Here is a 25,489-nt window from a genome sequence, read left to right on the forward strand (position 1 = left end):
CACAACGTCTCACATCTCACGTAGGCTAATCTTACTTCAGAAAGTTCCTGGATACGATTTTCCCTGATCTATAAAAGTCGAGTAAAGTCAACAAAATGTTCAACAACATCCCTTTCACTAAGAATCCTGTTATCTGCTATCGTCTACTTTTACCTGGCAGCAACTTGGAACAGAGTATTATTTGAGTCCAGATGTTCAAGGATATTACATTTACATTACATTTTAGTCATTTAGCAGACGCTCTTATCCAGAGCGACTTACAGTTAGTGAATAAATTTTTTATACTGGCCCCCCGTGGGAATCGAACCCACAACCCTGGCGTTGCAAACGCCATGCTCTACCAACTGAGCTACATCCCTGCCGGCCATTCCCTCCCCTACCCTGGACAACGCTGGGCCAATTGTGCGCATATTGATGCATCTTCCTCCCTGCAGCCTTAGAAACAAAGACAGACAACAAACTTTATAACTGGTGAATAACTACACCTGATACTTCAATTAAGCAGGAAAAAGCACTTATTATAACAGATGTGTAGCAATGTAAGACAGGTGTTTCTCTGTTGATTGTATTAAACCGGTTTTATTCTCAGGACCATGACTATAACATTGAGTGTTGGGACACAGGGCAACAACATATCCTGGTCTCTTCTACATAAACACTTAAAAATGACATATATTTAAAAATGAATATGCAATCAGCAATGTAAAACAAAACAAGAAAACATGAAACCACATTCCAGATGTATGTTTTACAATAAGATTTACATGCAAGCATGCGTTCGTCGTACCAAATCACCAATAAAAAGTAGAATGGTACGGTATAAGATATTATCAAGTGTATTTCCAGAGTGAAGAGAGAGAAGTTTGGTAGGAGACCTTACTGGCCGTGAGAAAACAGAAGAGTGTGAGGTCTGTGGTTGACATGACCTATAAATACTGATGGGCTGAGCTGGCTTCCTGCCCCCATGATGCCTCTTCCAAACAACCAACACATAATTCGATTCATAATAAAAATGTGTGAACATCTTCTTGGAGCACACTTAACATAAAATAATGAAAGTGTAAAGATATCCCTATTAAAATATGTTAAAATAAATGCAAAAACATAAATTGAACACACTAATAGTCCTATGGCTTCTGTACTTCCGTATGTCCCATCAGCTACACTAAAACCTGGTGAAGGGTTTTACAATAAATATGTGAACATATCTCAGGAGAAAACTAATTATACAAGAGGCCTATGCTCCTTATAAAAAATAGATTATTATTATAGATTTAAAAAACAGAATGAATGTGATAATCAGCCGTTGTTGACAGATAATGGATTGAATTGATTGATCTATTGAATACACATAGTATTGTTGAAACATTATTCTACATTATACAATTATTTAATGGATAATAGGAGTTAATTAAATAAGATACAGCTCTGAATACTCCACACCCCAGCACACACACACACACACACACACACACACACACACACACACACACACACACACACACACACACACACACACACACACAGCACTCCTACTAAGAGACACTTGATACAAATGGATCCAGAGCTACATATTATGCTACACAGGTTATCATGGTATTCAGACTTTATTTAGGTTTCTGGAACCAGAGCAGGATATGAGGGAGATAAAAGACGACATGTTTGCGCTTTCTGGTGTTTTTTCAAAGACCCTGAATGAGCAAAGCTCTTTCCACATAGACAGGAGTAAGGTTTCTCTCCAGTGTGTGTGAGCTGGTGTGTTGTCAGGTCTCCTGAATTCCTGAAACTCTTCCCACACTGATCACAGCTATAAGGCTTCTCTCCTGTGTGTATGCGTTGGTGTGTAGTCAGGGATAGTGAACGATTGAAGCTCTTCCCACACTGATCACAGCTATAAAGGCTTCTCTCCTGTGTGTATGCGTTGGTGTGCAGTCAGGGATCCTGAATGATTGAAGCTCTTCCCACACTGATCACAGCTATAAGGCTTCTCTCCTGTGTGTATGCGTTGGTGTGCAGTCAGGGATCCTGAATGATTGAAGCTCTTCCCACACTGATCACAGCTATAAGGCTTCTCTCCGGTGTGTATGCGTTGGTGTATAGTCAGGTGTACTGATTGATTGAAGCTCTTCCCACACTGATCACAGCTATAAGGCTTCTCTCCTGTGTGTATGCGTTTGTGTATAGTCAGGGCTCCTGATTGATTGAAGCTCTTCCCACACTGATCACAGCTATAAGGCTTCTCTCCTGTGTGTATGCGTTGGTGTTTAATCAGGGATCCTGAATGACTGAAGCTCTTCCCACACTGATCACAGCTATAAGGCTTCTCTCCTGTGTGTATGCGTTGGTGTGTAGTCAGGGATCCTGAATGATTGAAGCTCTTCCCACACTGATCACAGCTATAAGGCTTCTCTCCTGTGTGTATGCGTTGGTGTGTAATCAGGTGTACTGATTGATTAAAGCTCTTCCCACACTGATCACAGTTATAAGGCTTCTCTCCTGTGTGTATGTATTGGTGTGTAGTCAGGGATAGTGAATGATTGAAGCTCCTCCCACACTGATCACAGCTATAAGGCTTCTCTCCTGTGTGTATGCGTTTGTGTATAGTCAGGGCTCCTGATTGATTGAAGCTCTTCCCACACTGATCACAGTTATAAGGCTTCTCTCCTGTGTGTATGCGTTGGTGTGTAGTCAGGTATAGTGAACAATTGAAGCTCTTCCCACACTGATCACAGCTATAAGGCTTCTCTCCTGTGTGTATGCGTTGGTGTGTAGTCAGGGATAGTGAACGATTGAAGCTCTTCCCACACTGATCACAGCTATAAGGCTTCTCTCCTGTGTGTATGCGTTGGTGTGTAGTCAGGGATCCTGAATGTTTGAAGCTAGTCCCACACTGATCACAGCTATAAGGCTTCTCTCCTGTGTGTATGCGTTGGTGTGTAGTCAGGTCTCCTGAACGATTGAAGCTCTTCCCACACTGATCACAGCTATAAGGCTTCTCTCCTGTATGTATGCGCTGGTGTACAGTCAGGTTTCCTGATTTCCTGAAGCTCTTCCCACACTGATAACAGCTATAAGGCTTCTCTCCTGTGTGTATGAGTTGGTGTGTAGTCAGGGATCCTGATTGAGTGAAGCTCTTCCCACACTGATCACAGCTATAAGGCTTCTCTTCTGGGTGTGTGCGTTGGTGTGTAATCAGGGATCCTGAATGATTGAAGCTCTTCCCACACTGATCACAGCTATAAGGCTTCTCTCCTGTGTGTATGCGCTGGTGTGTAATCAGGGATCCTGATTGATTGAAGCTCTTCCCACACTGATCACAGCTATAAGGCTTCTCTCCTGTGTGTATGCGCTGGTGTTTAATCAGGGATCCTGAATAATTGAAGCTCTTCCCACACTGATCACAGCTATAAGGCTTCTCTCCTGTGTGAATGCGTTGGTGTGTAATCAGGGATCCTGAATGATTGAAACTCTTCCCACACTGATCACAGCTATAAGGCTTCTCTCCTGTGTGTATGCGTTGGTGTGTAATCAGGGATCCTGAATGATTGAAGCTCTTCCCACACTGATCACAGCTATATGGCTTCTCTCCTGTGTGTATGCGTTGGTGTGTAATCAGGTATCCTGAATGATTGAAGCTCTTCCCACACTGATCACAGCTATAAGGCTTCTCTCCTGTGTGTATGCGTTGGTGTGTTCTCATGGCTCCTGATTGATTGAAGCTCTTCCCACACTGATCACAGCTATAAGGCTTCTCTCCTGTGTGTATGCGTTGGTGTGTTCTCAGGTCTCCCGATTGATTGAAGCTCTTCCCACACTGATCACAGCTATAAGGCTTCTCTCCTGTGTGTATGCGTTGGTGTATAGTCAGGTGTGCTGTTTGATTGAAGCTCTTCCCACACTGATCACAGCTATAAGGCTTCTTTCCAGTGTGAATCCGCTCATGAAACATCAATTCCGTCTGTTTAGAAAAACTCTTCCCACAGCCAGAGCAGCGGTGGGGAGGATTCTTCCCTATAAGTCTCTGCTTGTGTTTAGTGAGACGTTCTGATCTGGAGTGACTCTTCTGGAGAGACGTCTTGTCAGCATCATGTTGTTGTTGAGCCTCCCCAGATGATAAGCCCTTCCCACTGAGAGAGCAATGGTTAGGGCTGTCCCCTGAGAAACAAAGATATTGAATAGCATGGACATCTGAAATCAGGCTACCTGATGGGACTTTGATAAATGCCAATCAAAATAAACATACTACCACAGCGACCACGTTATTTTTGAGAAGCTTATTTGTTTCCGAATTCGGAACATGTAAACTATTTATAAGATGCATACTTTCACTTTTTCCAAACTCACTGCACTCGTGCAAAAGAAGGAAGTTTGTGCTGCTCGTGCTAGCACATGCACAGATTAAATATGCCTACATTAATCTGATGTTTACGTGTCCTAATAATTCTAAAGATTGCTCAGAAAACCAGGTGTTTTTAACAGCGTTGCTTGGATTGTCACCTTAAGCCAATTAAGATAAGCAGAGTAAGGTGTTTACATGACTAATGCCATTCTCAGCCTACGGCCATAACTAGTTTAATGTCAAATTATGAGTGTGCATGTAAACACTCATTGTAAAGCCCTAGTTATTTTGTTTGCTGAAACTATTCCTTAAAAAATATGTTTGCAAAAGAAACATTGAACATCTAATAGTCAAATCATAGAGTAAAAGCAGGTGAGCTGGTCCTAATCTTTGTAAATGTTATGCTGTTTTGTTGTGGAAAACTGAGCAAGTCAACCCTTTCACCCATACATAGACATGCTAGAAATCTTTTAACAAGTACATTTTTTTGTGAAGATTGCATTCAAAACAACCTTCCATTGCCTCTGTCACAAGCAGTTTTATGGCTGATTTAAAGGACTATTTCACCCATGTAATGCACTGGCTTTGTTGTTTTCAGCAGTCCCCTGTTACGTTCAACCATGTCACTTTATTTGGCACATAGCACTTAGTATAGTAATAGTTTTATTCAATGTCTTGAGATTGGAAAACATGTTTATGAAGTTGAACATGTGCTCTTTATGACCAAATGATAATTAGTTTTTTTCTTTTTTCTTTTAATACCATGTTACACTTTTAAAAATGGGTGGAACTACCCAGATTTTCTCATCAATATATGATTAATCAATTAATGACTAAAGTGCATAAAGATGGCAGACTTCTGATATGATGTCATTGAAAATTGGGAACATGTTTACTGTGCTAATGACCATACCAAAAAAACAGTAAAGGAGAGCAATGTACAATACAGTGAATTTAGCAAAATGAGGAATTTGTGGTAAGTACATGCGGGCCGCCATCTTTATGCACCTCCACTATTGTTACAGAGGCAAACTGTAGTCTAATCTACACACCATGGTTCTTACTTAATGAAATCAAATCTCCATCTTCCTTCTCTTCTCCTCCTCCTCTCTCAGTTCCACTCTGCCCCGGTGTTTTCCTGCAGTCGACCAGACCCTGCAGTAAAGTGGTACCGGGAGGCGTTTGACCTGGGGACTCCTGGAGGGTGGAGGGGAACGGGCTAGCTTTGTCCTGTTGGCCACAATAAACATTAAACAGTTTATCATTAAACCAAACATTTTATTAATTTAGTCTACACCTCTGATTGATTTGGGTGCATCCCTACAATATCTAATTTTTCCTAAAATGTTCAATCGTTCACTACTTCCACAAATCTAATAGCATTGGGTTGGTGGAGGCATGGGCTAGTCAGAGTTTCCACCATATTTCTTATACCAGTCATTTCCTTTCAAAACAGAGAGGAAGAGGCGACTTGAGGCTTATTTGATCTAATATAGGTTTCATAATGATTAGGTTGTTACGAGTGTACTGATAAAAGTAGGTCACGTGACATGCTGGAAAGCCCCCCCCCCCCATTTTTTTTATTTTTTTATTATTTAATTAATTAACTAATTATGTGACTTCTGAAGGTCATTGGTTGCACCAGATCTTATTTAGGGGCTTCATAGCAAAGGGGGTGAATACATATGCACATACCACTTTTCCGTTATTTATGTTTTTGAAACAAGCTATGTTTTTCATTTCACTTCCCCAATTTGGACTATTTTGTGTATGTCCATCTATTTTGTTGCATTACAGGTTGTAATGCAACAAAATAGGAAAAACGCCAAGGGGAATGAATACTTTTGCAAGGCACAGTATAATGGATAATCTTATTTTCAAATCAGTGCACACTTTCAGAGTAACGAGAGATAATTAGGTATTATGAGAGATTCCAAAACATGATATAATAGTAGGTTCCTTTGTTTAGAGGAAAATAAATCCTAACAAGTTGTACCGTTGTTTTTTTTGTCCAGCCATTTAAACCGAACACAGGAATGTGGAGGATCACAGATAATATAAACTTGGGCTAGACATTTCATACAACACAGCAGACCTATGCTGTTAAAAGGAAACCAGACTTACCGAATCCATCGTGGAAGCTATTGTTTCTTGAGCGTTTCTTACTAAGACTTTAAATGTGTAGGCTACAGTACAGTTACTTTGTTGTCACAATGTTCAGATAAGGATTAGGGGGTTGCCAGGAGAGAATTCCAGTCTCAAGGCTGCAACTGATGCGCCGCTAGACAAGAGCAATCAAACATATTTTTAAATATCAAAACTGAATAAAGTTAGGACAAATAAACATCTCATGTAGCCTAATCTTACTTCAGAAAGTTCCTGGATAACATTTTACGTGATCTATAAAAGTTGAGTAAAGTCAAGAAAACATTCAACAACACCCATTTTCACTAAGAATCCTGTTGTCTGCTATCACCTACTTTTACCTGACAGCCACTTGGAACACATGCGCAAAGCGGTTACATCTCAACAGCTAACTCTCGTGCGGGGGTTTCTGGGAATTACTGGTCCCGGTTTTTTGCTGCTGCTATAATGGATGCTATAATAGGACAAAGAGATATTTATACAATATATTTATTGCAACGGGTGCATCAAACCTAATTCACAAGTAATTCTCAATTGTTTTTATTTATTAACGAAGTCTTTCTTCTAAACTAAGCTACAGACAAATATATCGTATTTATAACTAACCCCCTTCTGTCTATGTATGGGTGCTTCTGCAACTACAGGCACTTCTATGTCCTCAGTGTCAATCTTTTGGATGTAATTTTGTAAATATTTTATATGTGAGGTTCACACTACAATCATCCCAGATTTTTTTAACACCTCTCTATCAAGTATATTAGCTACTTTTCAGATGAATTTTATACCTCAACTTCACTGTTTTGCCCTTGTCCCTGACCCAGACTTTTGAGCTTCTACTACGTTTTTCTATGAGAAAACAATAATTACACATTATATAATGTTATCTACTTAAATATCAAAATATACCTATCCTTTGGTAGTGGTGTCATTTCCACCACTAAGGGCAAATTCCTCATTAATAACGTTTTTTTTCTAGAGAATGTTAATTTAGTTACCATGGAAACGTATTGTGACACTGAAGCACATGGCTATAGTGGACATTTTGTTCCAGATGTGATGTCCAGAAGTTGAAGAAAAATCGAGGTAAATATTGCTTGTGTAGAGAATATTTTCTATTGTCAGTCATTTCCAAACAGGTTATAATTTCTTTAATTTGTGGTAGAATTTTGAATAAAATGGTATACTTTATGTATTTAGTGTAAACTATATGCAAGCTGTAATAATAGGCAAAGAATGCTAAGCAGCCTGTCATTTTCCATCACAAACTTAACGGTGGTGGAAATGACAGAACGTAGTGGAAATTACACAAATCCATGTTATTAGTTTTTATTTTATTTTATTTCAGGTTTATTTAATCATGTTTTAAATTCATTTCATCTAGAAAAGGCTCCAAGGTGTGCACAAGTTGAAAATAACTTGAAGAATTTTATTGTTTCAAAATGCCATCATTGCAGAGTTAAAGCACAAGTATCAAAAAATGCACAGTGCCAAAGACAAACAAGTGACTTCAAAAAATAAATGCTCAATAAATGCCTGGTCAAAGCCGCAAACAGAGCATTTTTGATTTTCAGCAAAAGCAATGAAGGCAAATGAAAGCAGGCCAACAAGTCTTCAATACTCCAGGAAAAAAGCAGTGTAACAGAATTAGCACAGCCACAGAAGAGAAAAATCACTAGATTCTATGAACGTGATGACAACAGTAAAGCAACAACATGGAAAAAGGACTCACTAACGAGGAACAAGAAGAAAAAGTGCTTCTTGAATGGCACAATTCAGAACCTTTATCAGAAGTTTAAGAGGGAATATTCAGAGATTAAAATGGCTTACTATGAATTCTGCAAAAAACTTCCCTTTTGGCTTGTCAAGCCGACAGTCCAGGATAGGGACACATGACTCTGCAAAACCCACACTAACCTCCAGTTCATGGCGGACAAACTACAGTATCACAAAGTGATCAGCTGCAGCAACATTGAGAACCTTTATTGAGTCTTTGTGCTGTGAGAACCTGAAGAAAGAGTGCACGTACAGAGAGTGCACCCTTTGCCAGGCAAAAGAGCTTAAACATCTGACATGGAGCAGACATGGTGGTTTGAGTGGGAAAACAAAGGAGCTTAAAACATCTGACTGATGCTGGTGAGCAGACATGGTGGTTTGAGTGGGAAAACAAAGGAGCTTAAAACATCTGACTGATGCTGGTGAGCAGACATGGTGGTTTGAGTGGGAAAACAAAGGAGCTTAAAACATCTGACTGATGCTGGTGAGCAGATATGGTGGTTTCAGTGGGAAAACAAAGCTGGAGAGAGACAATAGAAAAACAAAGAGAGTAACATGGAGAAGAAGTTCACTGTACATTTGACAGTAAAATAAAAGATGTGTGGCACACTGCAGATTGTACTGGTGGACTTCTCCAAAGGATTGAAAGAGAAGTTGGGGAAACACGTGTACAACATTCGACACCAATACTCCAAACTGAGAGAATTAAAAGAGAATATCATCGTGCATATTGACTTTGCAGATAACTACCTGTGTAAATACACCAGTGAAATCCAGGCCGTTCACTTTAGTGATTCTCACAAGCAGGTGACCCTCCACACCTGTGTTGGATATACCACAAATGATACAGTTTCACTTTGCTCACTGAGCTCTTCTATGTGGCATGACCCCTCTGCTATCTGGGCCCATCTCTCATGGCATGACCCCTCTGCTATCTGGGCCCATCTCTCATGGCATGACCCCTCTGCTATCTGGGCCCATCTCTCAAAAACACTGGCCTACTTCCTTGAGCTCTGCCCATTGGCTACTTTTGGAATCTTACGTTGTCTTATATGAATTAATTAAATGGTTGTTGTTCAAAATGTTTGAAATAACATATTTTCATACGTTTATTTTTACATAGATGTCATTTCCACCACACCTTGTAATTTCCGCCACACCCGTATTTTTGAGGTAAATTAGTATTGTTATGATGTGTTTTCTGGTAGAGGAATTCAGGATGCAAGAGAATAGTTAAACACTTAGATGGAGAGTTGGTACAAAGTATTTAATATTACAGTACCGGATTCACATGACAAGCGGTACGTAAGTAGCCTATTGTCATTTGAATGAAAGGCATACAAAATATCTCAGTTTATATACTGCTTTGCAAGCTAATTCCATCCAACAGTTGCCAACCATTATTGAGTGCCACTCATCACCTACAATAGCATCCCCCTATATGGTATAGTGTTGCACCCTAGTCAGTATATTCCATGATGTACTCCTTCTAAGATTAGCACCAGTGGCCTCCCATCCTTCCTGGCCCGCATACTTTCTGGCACCCACCAGTGACAGAAATAAATACATGGAATGTCCTCATCCTCCCAATCCCATGCAGCTCACAATATAAAAGACATTAACAAATCCTGTATAAAAAGACATCAATATTAAGTATAATTTACATTGATTGATTGATTTGTTTTAGATATGATTTCCCTATGGTTGTTATCATAATCTCACAAAAAGTTTGGGTGGGAATATCTTATTTTCCATGATAAATAAATGTTTTCAGCTGTAACAAAGGCAAGTTTATACATTCAGGCGTCATGTTGAATTATTAATATTAGGAAAACCACTTAAAATAATATTCAATACAAGTTCATGTACAACTGCATAAGAAATGTGTTATAAATTAATTGCATGATATTTCATTTTCAACTAAAATGAAGGATTGATGACATGATGGAAATTCCATTTATCTATGGCTGTCTGGGAAATAGTACTATCGCAGCCCTTATCAGATATTGTTTCTAGACAAATCAAAGACAATTATAATACTGGTAAAATGGTGTTTCAATAGGTTTTCATTTCTGAAAACTTGCAGGGCCAAAGTGCCCGAAGTTGCAGAATCACCTGTATATAACTTGAATACAATAATGTTATTTCAAAATATACATAATGCTTTATAGCTCCAATATAGCTAAGCAAGCTCATCTCTGCTGCCTGGATGCTTTCACGTTTCTCTCGTCTGGGTTTCTTGCTGTTAGCTAGCACATGGACAAGCAGTAGCCTACTGCAGTAGTCAGACTACACCAATTATCAACATTTTATTTTTACACTGCAGAAATATTTGAGAACAGTCAGCCCTCGAATGCTAGCTAACTAAAGATGAACCCTCTATCCTGACACCTCTGGAGCAGTGCTGCAGGTAAAACATGGGTGCATGATTAAGCATTAAGGTGCAATAAGTAGTGTTATCATGAATATAGTCACATGTAAAGGGTGTTGTTCAGTCAAACACACTAGAGTAGAGAACATGAATACAAAATATAATTTATTCCTCATCTTTCTCAACTTTCACTCCATTTCTCTCGCTCGCTTTCTCTCTCCAGGATCCTCCTCTCCACCCTCTCAGGGCTGGGCATCTCAGGCTCTGCACACTCTTGGATTGCATCCTAATTGGAAGGCCGCTCCTACCAGGTGACGTGGAGAGGATATGTGTCTCCACCACATACTCCCACAACTGGTGTCCCCCAGGGCTCCTCTTCTCTCTCTGCACCAAGTCACTCGGCTCCGTCAAATCCTCACATTGTCTCTCTTATCATTGTTAGGCGGATGACACTCAACTACTTTTATCCTTCCCGGCCTTCTGACCCAGGTGGCGTCACATGCCTAGCAGATACAGTTGAAGTTGGAAGTTTACAAACACCTTAGCCAAATAGATTTAAACTCTGTTTTTCACAATTCCTGACATTTAATCCTAGTAAAAATTCCCTGTCTTAGGTCAGTTAGGATCACCACTTTATTTTAAGAATGTGAAATGTCAGAATAATAGTAGAGAATAATTTATTTCAGCTTTTATTTCTTTCATCACATTCCCAGTGGGTCAGAAGTTTACATACACTCAATTAGTATTTGGTAGCATTGCCTTTAAATTGTTTAACTTGGGTCAAACGTTTAGGGTAGCCTTCCACAAGCTTCCCACAATAAGTTGGGTGAATTTTGGCCCATTCCTCCTGACAGAGCTGGTGTAACTGAGTCAGGTTTGTAGGCCTCCTTGCTCGCACATGCTTTTTCAGTTCTGCCCACACATTTTCTATAGGATTGAGGTCAGGGCTTTGTGATGGCCACTTCAATACCTTGACTTTGTTGTCCTTAAGCCATTTTGCCACAATTTTGGAAGTATGCTTGGGGTCATTGTCCATTTGGAAGACCCATTTGCAACCAAGCTTTAACTTCCTGACAGATGTCTTGAGATGTTGCTTCAATATATCCACATAATTTTCCTTCCTCATGATGCCATCTATTTTGTGAAGTGCAATAGTCCCTCCTGCAGCAAAGCACCCCCACAGCATGATGCTGCCACCCCCGTTCTTCACGGTTGGGATGGTGTTCTTCGGCTTGTAAGTACCCACTTTTTCCTCCAAACATAAACAATGGTCATTATGGCCAAACAGTTCCATTTTTGTTTCATCAGACCAGAGGACATTTCTCCAAAAAGTACGATCTTTATACCCATGTGCAGTTGCAAACCGTAGTCTGGCTTTTTTATGGCGGTTTTGGAGCAGTGGCTTCTTCCTTGCTGAGCGGCCTTTCAGGTTATGTCGATATAGGACTCGTTTTACTGTAGATACTTTTGTACCCGTTTCCTCCAGCATCTTCACAAGGTCCTTTGCTGCTGTTGTGGGATTGATTTGCACTTTTCACACCAAAGTACGTTAATCTCTTGGAGACTGAACGCGTCTCCGTCCTGAGCGGTATAACGGCTGCGTGGTTCCATGGTGTTTATACTTGCGTACTATTGTTTGTATAGATGAACCAGACTTGTGGAGGTCTACAATTTCTTTTCTGAGGTCTTGGCTGATTTATTTTGATTTCACATAATGTCAAGCAAAGAGGCACTGAGTTTGAAGGTAAGCCTTGAAATACATCCACAGGTACACCTCCAATTGACTCAAATTATGTCAATTAGCCTATCAGAAGCTTCTAAAGCCATGACATAATTGTCTGGAATTTTCCAAGCTGTTTAAAGGCACAGTCAACTTAGTGTATGTAAACTTCTGACCCACTGGAATTGTGATACAGTGAATTATAAGTGAAATAATCTGTCTGTAAACAATTGTTGGAAAAAGTACTTGTGTCATGCACAAAGTAGATGTCCTATCCAACTTGCCAAAACTATAGTTTGTTAACAAGAAATTTGTGGAGTGGTTGAAAAACGAGTTTTAATGTCTCCAACCTAAGTGTATGTAAACTGACTTGAACTGTATCTCAGAAAGAGCTGCTCTTCCTCCCAGGGAAGGCCTGCCCGCTCAAAGACATCTCCATCATATGTTTGACAACTCCACAGTGTTGCCCTCAAGGGTGCAAAGAACATTGGCATAACCCTGGACAACACCCTGTTATTCTCTGCAAACATTGAAGCAGTGACTCGCGGGCCTCCCGCGTGGCACAGCATTGCAGTGCTAGAGGTGTAACTTCAGATTCGGGTTGGATCCCGGGCTGTGTCGCAGCCGGCCACGACCGAGAGACCCATGAGCCGGCGCACAATTGAACCAGCGTCGTCCGGGTTAGGAGAGGGATTGGCACGCTCTAGTGACTTCTTGTGAAGGCCGGGCGCATGCACGCTGACTTCGGTCGCCAGCTGTACGGCATTTCCTCCAACACATTGGTTAAGCAATCAGTGTGTCAAGAACCAGTGCGGCTTGCCAGGGTCGTGTTTTGGAGGACGCATGGCTCTCGACTTTTGACTCACCCAAATCCATACGGGAGTTGCAGGGATGGCCCAATTTTATTGCAAAGAATTCTAATTGGTCAGCCACATGCTAGGCTTGAGGCTATAAATAACATCATGTCTCTTTGTTCAGTGGAGAAACTTGAGGATATGGAAGAATGAACACCTGCCATCTACTTTCCAGCATACCAACTATGATTTGTTCACATTGAATAAATATATTTTTCTCCCCCTGATTTGCTTTGGGGTCTGTGTTATTGAAGAATAACATCAACTGCTAACAGAACATTGAACAATGTTGTGCACCGTCGTTTCATAACTCAGTGGATAGTGCTAAAACAATGACGTCACTTAAGAATTCTGCCATCTTTATGCACTTTAGTCATTAATTGATTAATTATATTTAGATCAAAATATCTGGGTCGTTCCACTCATTTCTTAAAGTGTAACGTGGTAAAAAATATATATTTCACCTAATTCTAACATTCTATCATAAAGAGCACATGTTCAACTTAATAAAAAACATGTTTTCCCATCTCAAGACATTGAATAAAAATATGACTATACTAAGTGCTTATGTGCCAAATAAAGTAACAGGGTTGACCGTAACAGTGGACTACAGAAAACAACAAAACCACCAGATTACATGGGTAAAATAGTCCTTTAAATCAGCCATAAATTCACTTGTGACAGGGGGAATGGAAGCTTGTTTTTTGTAACAGGGAGTGGCAATTGAATGCAATCTTCAAAAAAGCATGTCTATGTATCGGTAAAAGGGTTGACTTGCTCAGTTTTCCACCACAAAACCAGCTCACCTGCTTTTACTCTATGATTTGACATATATATATATATATATATATTTATTTATTTTAAAGGACTAGTTTCACCACATTAAAACGAGAGTTCAGTTCATGTAACAGGGTTGTGTCGTGGAAATTCTACCCAATAAGGAGAGACTTTGTTATTTCTTCAAACATTTATACTTTATTTACCAATTAATTACTGCAATAATGGAGCTGGTCGGACATGCACTTCTAAGGTGTACGCCAGAGAGCTCGAATGACACGAGGAGTACAGAAACCTTATATAGGCAAGTCATCTTATGCAAGCATGTACAAAACTCGTGATCTTGGTGTGTGTATGTGCTGGACAATGAGACGAAACTGGGGTGCAGATTAACTGGGAAAAAGGTTGTCTCATTCTGAGGATAATACTTGCCAAAACAACAGGAAATCTCCCCAGACATACTTCCTCAATAGTAGATTAATGGCCCCTTGACCTGAGCAAGAAAGCATATTTCGCTGTCTGCCTAGATGATGTGGGGCTTGACACGCACACATATACACACCAAACCAAGTTTGAACCTTTTGCTCAGCAAAAGGCCTTTGCCAGGACAACAGCTTTATCATTAGAGCGCAGGATTTAACACTTTGCTCTGGTTTCAGTAGATTGAGAGGAACCGGTTCTTTCCCTTCTGACTAGCAGGAAAGCATAGGTCTCGCCTGTCCGCTCTTGGCTGTGCGCCCAGACATCATGTCCATAATTCCCTAAAACTAGGTTCCTATGCTACACATCCACAGAACAGTTAGAAACAGGCCCATACCCCTGCACACACAATCCCATGTCATATGATCTAGTTATATCAATCATCTCAGAATTAAGGCAGAAGCAATTAAGCTTAAAGAAAAAGCATGATAAAGGTTAAACAAAAATTTCCATCACAGTTTACCTTTGATACTACGTGTTACATAGGATTTGAGGATGAGGACATTCCATTTATTTATGTCACTGATGGGTGCCAGAAAGTCTGGGTGCCAGGAATTCTGGGGGGCCACTGCTGTTAATCTTAGAATGAGTACGTGATGGAATGTCCTGACTGGGGTGCAAACTCATACCATCGGGGTTGGGAGTGACACCCAATGATGGTTGGCAACTGTTGGTTAGAACTTGTTTACACTCAAGTATATAAACTGAGAGATCTTTGGGTCTATCATTCGGATAGCAAGAGGCAACTTACTTATTTTGTTGTGTTGAATCCGACACCGTATTATTAAATACCTTGTATCAAATCTCCATCTAAGTGTTTAGTTATATTAGTGCATCCTGAATCCCTTAAAACCACAGAAACTCATCATATCAACCTTAAAATGAGGGACAGACGTAAATGAATTACTAATAACATTCATAATAATGTTCAGAAATGACTGTCAAAGCAACAAAATAACTAGTGCTTTACAATGAGTATGTTTACATACACACTCATAAATTGGACATTAAACTAGTTATGGCAGTAGGCTGAGTATGGCATTATTCATGTAAACACCTCACTCTGCTTATCTTATTTGGCTTAAGGTGACAATCCAAGTAACGCAGTTAAAAACCTGGTTTTCTGAGCAATCTTTAGAATTATTAGGACATGTAACCACTTTAATCAGAGTTATAGCGGTGTATTTAATCTGTACATGTGGTAGCACAAGCAGCGCAAGCTAACTTATTTTGATCGTGTGCAGTGAGTTCAGAAAAACTGAAAGTATGCAGCTTAGAAATAGTTCTCACATACAAACTTTATATGTCCGAATTCTGAATTAAATATGCTTCTCAAAAATAACATGGTCCCTGCGGTAGTATGTTTATTTTGATTGGCAATTTTCAGCATTTGTCAAAGTCCCATCAGGTAGCCTGATTTCAGATGTCCATGCCCTAACCGTTGCTCTCTCAGTGGGAGGGGCTTATCATCTGGGGAGCCTCAACAACAACATGATGCTGACAAGACAGACAAGAGTCTCTCCAGATCAGAACACCTCAAGAAACACCAGCAGAGACATATAGGGAAGAAACCTCACCACTGCTGCTTTGACTGTGGGAAGGAAGGAATTGATAACTCACCAGCGGATTCACACTGGAGAGAAACCGTACTGCTGCTCTCAGTGTGGGAAGAGTTTCGCTGCACCTAAAACCTTAAATCTCAGAGAATTCATACAGGGGAGAAGCCTTACTGCACACCAACGCAAACACACAGGAAAAAGCCTTATAGCTGTGATCAGTGTGGGAAGAGCTTCAGGAAGTCAGGACACATGACCACACACCAACGTATACACACAGGCGAGAACCCTTATAGCTGTGATCAGTGTGGAAAGAGTTTCAATCAATCAGCAGCCCTGAGCAAATACCAATGCACACACACAGGAGAGAAGACTTAACTGTCTATGTGGAAAGAGCTTTGCTCGTTCAGGGTCACTGAAAAAACATCAGAAAGCACAAACTCCCCCCTCTCCTGCACCGGTTCCAGGTCCCTAAATAAAGTTTCAATAGAAAACATTTTGTAAAGAGTCATCTATCTCCCATTCTCTAACAGTTTACTAAGTCTGATTACCCTGGTAACCTGTGTAGCATAATATGCAGCTCTGGATCCATATGTATCAAGCGTCTCGGAGTAGGAGTGCTGTGTGTGTGTGTGGTGGGGATGTTCAGAGCTGTATCTTATTTCATTAACTCCTATTATCCATTAAATGATGTAGAATAATGTTTCAATAATACTAGGTGTGTATTCATGTATTCAACAGATCAATAAATCCAATCCATCATCTGCTCAACAACATCTGCTTATCACATTATTATTATAGATTTAAAAAACATAACTAATCTATTTTTTATAAGGAGCATACGCCTCTTGTGTAATTAGTTTGCGCCTAAAAGATGTTCACATATTTATTGTAAATCCCTTCACCAGGTTTTAGTGTAGCTGATGGGACATACGGAAGTACAGAAGCCATAGGCCTATTAGTGTGGTCAAATTATGTTGTTGTATTTATTTTAAAGGATTTTAATTGGGATATCTTTCAACTTTCCTTATTGTATATTAACTGTGCTCCAACAAGATGTACACACATTTTTATTGTGAAGCGAAGGATGTGTTGGTTGTTAGGAAGAGGCATCATGGGGGCAGGAAGCCAGCTCTGCCCATCAGTACTTATAGGTCATGTCAACCACAGACCTCACACTCTTCAGTTTTCTCACGGCCAGTAAGGTCTCCTACCAAACTTCTCTCTCTTCACTCTGGAAATACACTTGATAATATCTTATACCTTACCATTCTACTTTTTATTGGTGATTTATTAGAAGGAACAAATGCTTGCATGTAAATGTCATTGTAAACCATACATCTGGAATGTGGTTTCATGTTTTCTTGTTTCGTTTTACATTGCTGATTGCATATTCATTAGTTGTATTATGTAGAAGAGACCAGGATATGATATGAATTAATGTATCCATGTGAATCTTATTGTAAAACGTTTTGTTTTGCATTGTTACTATTGTTATGAGTGGAGATCCCACCTACTGCTACTTTGTAGTTGATTGATGGATTACCTGCCAATCAGATGAGAGCAAAAACTCAACACTATATTTGTTTTGTTCTAGCATGTAATATGAACATTTAATATATATATTTTTTATGTTAATAACATGATACTGAGTTGCAGAAGTCCAGACGGGAGATGAGAAACGCCTGGATTAGGATCTGCTCCGCTTCCTGTGTGAAGTTGGATCGTACTTGTTATGACGAGTTTCTCTGGTATCGAGTACTTCAGGATGTAAGAGAATAGTTGAACACTTTAGATGGAGAGTTTATTTATGTTTATTTGATTGTTACAGTACTGGATTCAATGACAAGCGTTACGGGCGTAGCCTCTTGTCATCTGAATGACTTCCATAGAAAATCCCTCAGTTTATGATGCTCTCCAATCTACTTCTGTCCAACAGTTGCCAACCATTATTGAGTGTCCGACTACAATAGGATCCCCCTACATGGTATCATGTCGCACCCTAGCCAGGCCATTCCATCACGTACTCCTCCTAAGATTAGCAACAGTGGCCCCCAATCTATCTTGGCACACCGACCTTCTGGCCCCCCATCCGTGACCGACACAACATATGGCGTGTCCTTGTCCTCTGTCACTCACACACAGCTTATGATTTTACAGACATTAAGAAATCCTGTATCAAAAGTCGTTATATCAGTACTCTACGGATGTTGTAGAGCATGAACCTGCAGTAGCGAGTCACTGTTGAATTATTTTTTGTTGTTGTACTTTTTACTCCCCAATGACCACACTGCTAACCTTATGCCTGACCCTAACCTTAAACTCAAAAAAGCACATTTATGTTTTGACTTTGTGGTTACGACTGCCTTCCATTTTTTAAGACATTTATTTTCATTGCCATTACATATTAGAAGGCAATCACTGCCAATTAATTATTGGGTTAACTTACAGGAACATGGGGTGTCTCACCCCACAAAAGGGGTGCTACAGAAAAGTTGGGAGCATGAACATGGACAGAATAAAACCTTTGGATGGGTGGGTGATAAGCAGGCGAGGCAGATGGGATTGTATGGCAGGGACTTTAGCCCCACGGTACCTATCCCTGTGAGTCCACCATGGCTACTCCCACCTCCAGTAGTTGATTTACAAGTGTTGGAGAGAGTACAGAAAGACAGGGAGGGGGTTGATCCATCTGTTGCAATTTAATAGGCAACTGGAAACTGTAAATCTGTATTTTTTGGACATATATACAGATGGATCAAAAGACCCATGGACAGGTCAGACTGGATCAGCCTTTGTTAAACAGGAAAGTGGGGTGGCTGTCAGGAGACGTATTACAGACCACCTGGCTGTGTACATTGAAGAGATGATGGCCGTACTGTTGGCCTTGCTGTGGGTGGAGGAAGTCAAGCCAGACAGAGTAGCTATATGTTCTGACTCATGTGCAGTGTTGATAAGTCTGCAATCATTTAGCTCACATAGCAGACAAGGCCTGCTATATGAGGGAATTCAAATTCATGTCCGGATGAGACAGATGGGTGTCCATACAAGCTTTGCCTGGGTCCCGGCTCATGTGGGGGTGGAAGGGAATGAGGAAGTAGATGTGCTAGCTAAACAGGCCCTTAGGAGACAGGAGGTTAAGGTGCCAATGAGCAAGGCAGAGACTAAGGGAATGATATGGGCAGTGGTGGTGCAGAGATGGCAGGAACAGTGCAACAGTGACACTAAGGGCAGGCATCTATTCATTGTTTACATTTTAGTCATTTAGCAGAAACTCTTATCTAGAGTGACTTACAGGAGAAATTACGGTTAAGTTGCTCAACGGCACATTGACAGATTTTTCACCTAGTCAGCTCGGGTTACTGGCCCAACGCTCTAAACCACTAGGCTTCCTGCCGCCCCTATTCCAGGTACAGAGTAAAGTAGGGGAGGATGGTAGGAATGGACAGAAGAGAGGAGGCTATCCTTACAAGGCTAAGGGTGGGACACAGCCAGCTGAATAAGTCATTAAATGTGATAGGAAAGCATCCAACAGGAAGGTGTGATTACTGCCAGGAAACAGAGACAGTGGAGCATGTACTGATACCGTGTGGGCAGTATGATAGGGAACGAGAGAGACTGATCTAGTATTAGGGAGAAGGGGGTACAGGAATTGAGTTTGATGAGCATACTGAGTAGAACATCGTTACATACAGTCTCAAATATTTAAATGTTTTAAGAGAAACGGGTCTGTCATATAGGATTTGCTGGCAGGTGGGATTTAGTTCCTCGATCCTTGTCGCTGGCCCACACTCCAGTACAGTAGATGGCATAATGCACCATAACGTTGGATACCAACTGCGGATAAACCCCACAGAAGATGTATTTTCATTGTGAGTGGCCACTTCCGAGTATCTAGTCATATAATGGATAATCTGATTTTCAAATCAGTGGAAGTGAACAAGTGAACACTTTGGGAGGAAGGAGAGATCATTAACACTAGACACAGATTTCTACACATGATATAGTAGTAGGTTACCTTGCTGAAAGAAAAAAAATCCCAAGTTGTAGTCTTTTTTTTTTTGTCCAGCCATTAACACGGAACAGAGGAATGTGGAGGATCAAATATGATAAAAACGAAGCATATACATTTTATACAGCATGCCTATACTGTTAAAAGGAAACCAAACTTACCGGATCCATTGTGGAAGCCAAATTTTCTTCAGCGTTTCTTCATCAGACATTCCGGTTCACACTGGCCATGCAGTAGAAAAATACACAGCTATCTCAATTGAAGAGCTCGTGGCAGAGATATTAGAGAAAGGAGGATCTAGGAATCTCATTCGGCAATGAATGGAGGAACGTATAACGCCTCCCCCAGCAGACTGTCGGACATTCACGTTCACCTTGTCATGCTGGGTCACGCGGTTGCCAAACGAATCGTAACGCAATCCCTTCTCAGAGTCAGTGTATGAGTCCAGAAACCTGCATATTTTCCTCCACACTAGATAATGTCACGATTCCAAAGCTATACGATTTTACAGAGAACAAGTAAATTATCTCACATATCGGTAAAGATTTGCAATGACAAATTCGTCTCCTTCTTCTTCTTCTTCTTCTTCAGTGGACTTTAATAGTGGTTGGCATCCAATATCTTGCATTACCGCCTCCAACTGGACTATAGTATAAATCCATTACTTTAGGGACAGGCAGAAATGAACGCAATTACTGTATTTCCCGGGGAGGGTCATGCTTTTTCAATTTCAGTCAGGGGGAAGAGTTTAGTTTTTTTAAGTTTTTCATTCCAGGGGAGGGTCATGTAATTTGTAATTGATTAAATGTAGGTATTTGTCACCATTTTGGAATCTACGTTTTGAATTACTATCTTACAACCCTCCTCTCTCTGTCTCTCTTTTCTCTCTCTCAATTCAATTCAAGGGGCTTTATTGGCATGGGAAACATATGTTAACATTGTCAAAGCAAGTGAAATAGATAATAAACAAAAGTGAAATAAACAACCAAAATTAACAGAATCATTACACTCACCAAAGTTGTTGGCAACCAACTTTAAGGTGCAATACCGCCACCAACTGGACTGGAGTGTGGACAAGAGACAGTGAAGGTCTAAATCCTGCCCAATATTCTTGTCTCCTTAAGGAAACGAAATACATCATTAAATACTACATCCCCCTGAATATTTCCCCAGCAGTTCACTTAATCCTGGCTCTTCAACCCCATTACTCTTCAAAACGAATAACAATCGCTCCCTTTCCCTCACATATTTCTGGCACTGTTCTACTGTCTCCAGCTCCTCCTGACAATGATCACACCTCCCAGTCGGATGTTTCCCCACTAATTTCAATGTACTATTGAGCCTTGTGTGTCCCAGTCTCAGCCTTGTGACTACACTTTCCTCCCTTCTCTCTCGGCCTGAGGACCTCCCTGCCCCCACCTTATACAGGTGTCTTCCCTTTCTCTCCTTGTTCCACAACTCTTACCATTTGTTTTTAAACACTGTTCTTATTAATCCCTTGGCTTCTGCTTTACAATTCCATCTCAACATTACACACGTGCTGATTGCCTAGTCACTTTTACCCCTACCTACATGTACATATTACCACAATTACCTAAACTACCTTGTTCCCCTGCACATTGACTCGGTACCAGTAAACCTTGAATATAGCCTCGTTATTGTTATTTTATTGTGTTACTATTTTCCTTAGCTACTTAGCTTACTTTTTTAACTCTGCATGGTTGGGAAAGGGCTCGGCAGTTACCTGTGTGTGCTTGTGATAAAACTTAATCCATAGTAATTTATTTATGTGGCTAAATGATGCTCTCTGGTGTATTTTAACATTGAGAGTGAGCTCCTGTGGTTTGATTTTTGTTGCCTCTTGGGCGCCCAGCCACTGATTCACACAATTGACCAGTAATTTATTTATTATGCAGTTAATTTTTTTATTAATCAGTTACCCATCAAGGCATGGCCCCCTAGTTACCCACGTACCTCTTCTCCTCCCCCAATCTGACGATTGCCATGTCTACTTTCGCTCCTCCTCTCCGACGCTCGAAGTCGCCGGACTACTATCCACCGGTCCTGGCAACCCATCATTACGCGCATCTTGCAACCTTCATTACGTACCCATCATTAGGCACACCTGGACTTCATCACTTCCCTGATTACTTCCCCTTTATTTAGCCCTCTGTTGTCATCAGTCCTTAGGTTTTATTGTTTTTTCTCGCACGTTCAGTAAGCGTCCCATGGTTTTCTTTTGTATCTGTTCAGTATTAAAACTCACCTTCCACACCTGCTTTCTGACTCCCTGCGTATATGTTACAGAATAACACCTCCCAATATGGAAGCAGCAGAAGATTCAACCCTCTTCCAGACGGTTAACGAACAAGGTAATCTTCTCCATCAACACCACGACCAGCTGGCGACACTGAGTACGGCCATGGAGGTCCTCCACGTTGAATGCCTCCTACCACGGGTTACACTGAGTACGGCCATGGAGGTCCTCCACGTTGAATGCCTCCTACCACGGGTTACACTGAGTGCGGCCATGGAGGTCCTCCACGTTGAATGCCTCCTACCACGGGTTATCACAGTGAGCCAGCCCACTACCCAGTCCTCCGCCCAGTTCAGCGATGGCCGACTGTCCCTTCCGGAGAAATATGCCGGTACTCCATCGAAATGCCATGGCTTCCTACTCCAGTGCTCCCTCTATTTTGTCTATTAGACAGAAGCCCCCACCACCGAGGGGTCCAAGGTTGCCACGGTAATTTCCCTGCTGACCGGACGGCCGTTGGAGTGGGCTACAGCCTTCTGGGAGAGGAGGAGCTGGGTTCATATGAGAGGTGCATGGTTCTGTTCAGGGCAGTCTTCGACCATCCTCCAGAGCAGAGGGGGAGGTGACTAACTCTTCCAGCATCTGAATTCAAATTATTTTGAGCGAAATGCAGTTGATTGGTGGACAATGGTATAATCATATTTTCCTCATTATGACCCAAAATAAATGTGGAATGGCATGCTGGGCGTTACAATGCAGTTTGGGAGTAGTATAACTGCCCAGCTAGGACCAGAACTCGGGTTGAGTGAAGGCATGAACGGCTGAGCGTCAGCGCCGGGTGTCGTCATCTGGACCAACACCATGCCGACCTTGATGGCGTCACAAGGATTTGTGTTACAGGGATAAGAGCTCGGGCCGATCAAGGCAACTACATGGAAGCCACACTCTCGCTGTCTCCAGCCCCTCCCCTCGCGGCTCTCCCTCCTGTGTCCAGTCGGAACAGGCTTTGTCTGCTTTTCGTTTTAGCGTTTCCAATATTCTGCCGTTATTTAAAGTACGTTAGTCTATTTATTTAAATCAAATTATTCCCACCTAATTAGTTAAAGTCGGTGCATATTTATATTTCAACGATAAACCAAATTATTTCAGTCTAATTATTTAACCAGTATTTTGCAGGGTCAAACATCAAACGTTAAATCAAATACTAAACCAAATTGCTTCAACATAATTATTTAAAACCAGTATTATGCTATGTCAAACGTTACAGTTCAGTTATATCAGTTCAAACGTTTCAGTTTAGTCATACTAGTTATTCATTATTCTACCTTTATATTCCCAATTGTTATTAACGGGTTATACGGTTTAAGCAACCAGACTTTAACTCCTAATTAGTTTTCTATCAAGGTATACAGGTTTATTAATTTTAATAACCCGCATCCACTCTTTTATTACACTGGGATCATTCGCACTCTTGCATACAACACCCTATACTTTAAAGTGCTCCTCCGATCTGGGCGGTACATCCAGTACAGCTCCCTGCCGAAGCGCAACACTATAGTGTACTTTAAAGTGCTCCTACGATCCTAGCCGTACTAGTTACGGACCTTGCCGATAGCGCAACACTATCTAAAATTGTAAGTGTCCCTCTGATCCTAGCCGTACCCTCGTAGTTACGATCCATGCCAGTAGCGCAACACTTTTAATCCAATAATTCCCTATATCCCACAGTTTCCACCCCTGGTGGTCCTAGCCTGGGGATTTCAGTATTTTCCCCGATCCTAGCCGTACCTAGCCCTCTGGTACGTGCCGGTGGAACAATACTCTATGGTACCTGTCAAGGGGTGCTGAAGGTGGGTGTTGTTAGGCTATGGTTCAACCCAGCACTCAGAGAAACAACACGACAAAGGGAGTGGAAGAAACAAAAATATTTAATCAAAGTTAAAATTGTCTTAGTCCAAAAACAACTGAAGTAAAGGAACAGAGTGGGCTAGTCGGCTCCGGAGGAAGGAGAGGCTGAGGCAGGCAGGCAGGCAGGCAGACCGACAGGCAGGAAGGCAGGCAGGTTGGGAGATATGTCCGAAACGCTCTGGTAAGAACAACGATCTGGCGCCGGTGGAGAGCCATGCCCAGGAATAAGTAGTGCAGGTTGATGAGAGAATAGGATGCAGCTGCGTAGGCAGGAATCACTGGAAACAACCCGCAGCTGCACAGGAGAGGCAGATCCTGAGCACGCCCCTGATCCACTCCAGACACACCCACATAAAGGGGACAAACACACATACAGATACAACAGAAAAAGAGGGGACAAAACAAGGAGGAAGGGAAACAGAAAAGGGAGAGACAAGCTGCCCACATAACAGTACCCCCCTCAATGGTCGCCACCTGGCGACCCACCAGGCCTGTCAGGGTTGTCGTGATGGAAGTCCGTGATCAGCTGAGGATCCAACACAAAACGCTTAGGGACCCAAGACCTCTCCTCTGGTCCATAACCTTCCCAATCGACTAGGTATTGGAGACCCCTACCCCGCCTCCGAGAGTCCAGGAGCCTACTGACGGTGTAGGCCGGATGGTCGTCAATGAGGCGAACAGGTGGAGGTGGATCAGCCGGCGGACACAAAAGGCTGGAGGACACAGGTTTCAGTTGGGAGACGTGGAAAGTAGGGTGTATCTTCATGGCTGAAGGCAACTTCAAACGAACCGCAGCGGGGTTAATGATGGACTCCACCACAAACGGACCCAGGTACCGAGGAGACAGCTTGCGTGATTTGGTACGAAGAGGTACGTTCTTAGATGACAGCCAAACCTCTTGACCAGGATGAAACACAGGTGCGGGAGTCCTGCTCCTATCCGCTGTTGTCTTGTTCCTGTCGGTGGTCCGAAGCAATGCTTCCCGAGCGTCGCTCCACACTCTCTGGCAGCGGCGGAGGTTCTCCTGAACCGAAGGAACAGCCAATTCCTTCTCCTGAGCAGGAAACAGAGGGGGTTGATAACCCATGGTAACCTCGAAGGGTGAAAGACCGGTGGCAGAGGCGGTGAGGGAGTTGTGGGCGTACTCTATCCAGGGCAGATGTTTGGCCCAGGATGATGGATGTTGAGCAGCCACACAACGAAGGGTTGCTTCGAGGTTTTGATTGGCTCTTTCTGTTTGACCGTTGGTCTGGGGATGAAACCCTGAGGACAGACTAACGGAAGCACCCAAAGCAGA

At 41.7% G+C, this 25,489-nt stretch overlaps 1 pseudogene; it reads right to left on the bottom strand.

Moving 5' to 3' along the window:
- Positions 1-368: 368 nt before the first annotated feature.
- The window catches only part of LOC121555877, a 90,779-nt pseudogene continuing 65,658 nt past the window's right edge, over positions 369-25,489 (bottom strand).

The sequence above is a fragment of the Coregonus clupeaformis genome, unplaced genomic scaffold (assembly GCF_020615455.1).
Source record: "Coregonus clupeaformis isolate EN_2021a unplaced genomic scaffold, ASM2061545v1 scaf0083, whole genome shotgun sequence".
Lineage (NCBI taxonomy): Eukaryota > Metazoa > Chordata > Actinopteri > Salmoniformes > Salmonidae > Coregonus > Coregonus clupeaformis.